Source organism: Amphimedon queenslandica, unplaced genomic scaffold (assembly GCF_000090795.2).
Source record: "Amphimedon queenslandica unplaced genomic scaffold, v1.1 AMPQUscaffold_10482, whole genome shotgun sequence".
In the NCBI taxonomy this organism is placed as follows: domain Eukaryota; kingdom Metazoa; phylum Porifera; class Demospongiae; order Haplosclerida; family Niphatidae; genus Amphimedon; species Amphimedon queenslandica.
In genome coordinates this window covers 2760-4455 of record NW_003549255.1, presented here as the reverse complement: position 1 = coordinate 4455, position 1696 = coordinate 2760, and the positions used below count along the sequence as shown (strand labels likewise).

The 1696-nt window shown below is 38.4% G+C and overlaps 2 long non-coding RNA genes across 2 annotated transcripts; both read left to right on the top strand.

Moving 5' to 3' along the window:
- The first annotated feature begins 37 nt into the window (after positions 1 to 37).
- On the top strand, positions 38 to 280 carry LOC109590118 (uncharacterized). Its single transcript, XR_002189154.1, has 2 exons — positions 38 to 127; positions 189 to 280. It is a non-coding gene; the product is annotated as an uncharacterized LOC109590118 (long non-coding RNA).
- Positions 281 to 334: 54 nt separating this feature from the next.
- Positions 335 to 667, top strand: LOC109590119 (uncharacterized). Its single transcript, XR_002189155.1, has 2 exons — positions 335 to 428; positions 494 to 667. It is a non-coding gene; the product is annotated as an uncharacterized LOC109590119 (long non-coding RNA).
- Positions 668 to 1696: the final 1029 nt, after the last annotated feature.

Genomic DNA, 1696 nt, shown 5'->3' with positions numbered 1-1696 from the left:
TGTTATTGTTGTCATTATTATTATCATTATTATTATTGTTGTTGTTGTTGCTTCAGGTTACTGACTTGGAAATGGAGTTGGAGACTGAAACCAAAAGCAGGAGTGACGCCCAGAGGAATTTTAAGAGGTAACAAAATTAAATTTTGACTGTTTTTGACTTCGCCTTACTTTATTCTCTTTATTCCAAGAGTGATCGTTGCTATAAGGAAGCTGTATCCCAGCGTCTCCAAGATCAAGTCAATTCTCTCAATGCCAAGGACAGGAACCTTCGCCGTGACAAGGAAGATGCAGAGAGTGAGGTGAAGAGTATCCAGAAGAAGCTCTGACAGGCCAAGTCACAGCTGGAAGAGGCCGAGGAGGAGAGCAGCTTTCTGAAGGCTCATATATTTAAACTGCGTAGTGGGGGAGGGGCTACAAGGAAGGCTAAAGTAATGATGTCCTGTGTTACCATGTTAATGTTACTCTTCTTTTTTCTCTCTTTCTATTCCAAAAGATGATGACAAAGATGATTGAATTAGGAAAACTTTGCTATGATGAAATTTTTAGTCAGCTCTCATTATTAATAATTAATAGACTTGCTTGTTAACTAGAACTTTATAGCTGTTAGTTTTTCCCTTTAGTGTAGCCACAATCTTCTCAATTATTATAACGATTAATTTATAATTAAGCCGTTTTTGAATTTTAATTTCATTTTAGTGCCATAACAGGGTTCCATCTAGAAATTTTTGTTTGGGGAGGAAGCCCAGAGCAGTTGACCGGGAGGGGGGAAGGTTGTGCACATACATAGGTACATGTACAGTACATGCATGTAGTTACAGAAGTACACAGGGGGGAAGCTTGAAGTTTTGGGGGGGAAGATGAAGACTTTGGGGGAGAAGCTTCCCCCCACCCCCACCCCCACTGGATAGAACCCTGCATAATAATGTTCATTGAATTATGATTACAAAAAAAGACCATAGTAAAGTTTAATGTGCATAACAGCGACAGAATGCATGGTCCTTTAGGACCACTGTTTGCCTATGCAAAAAAGTATGATGTCTGGTTATGTACGTCAGTACGTGGATCAGTAGGACAAGAAACCTTTTGAAACTGAGTGTGTACATAGATATTAGAGTGAAAGGGATAGGAAACTTCCGTTGCGTGGGTGGATTATTCCATTGAGATTATTAGGTTGCCTAGCAACTTAAGCTAGTTACCCCTGGCCAGACTTGCTCTCTCCATCTCTGCAGCACTGATTTTCACCTATAGCACTCGCATAGTAGTGATTGCAGTGCCATATGATACTTCAAAGAAATCAGCTGTTATATCACTATCATGCTGTAGCCAAAAATAGCAAGATTTACGCTCTTCTATTGCATTTATTAGCGATTAAAAGTAAAAAAGTACTAGTTTGTTCTTTGGTCCCCATTATCTCAAAAGCAATATTATAAATGAAAGATTTAAAGCAAGCCCCTATTAAAGAATTCTTTTCTTTAGGTCTTCCAACTTTAATAATTCCAAAAGCTTGTTTTCTCGACATTTTATGCTCAAAAACAAGTAAACTTTCCGCGTTTAGTTGGGTACCATTATCTCACTGCTTGAACGAGTGATGACTAAAGAGACTTCAGATACAGAATCTAAATGAGTTATTCTGGGTCTTCCGCCCATTATCTTGTCTTTGTGAAGCATACTTTTGCTATTACAAGGGACAAATTAT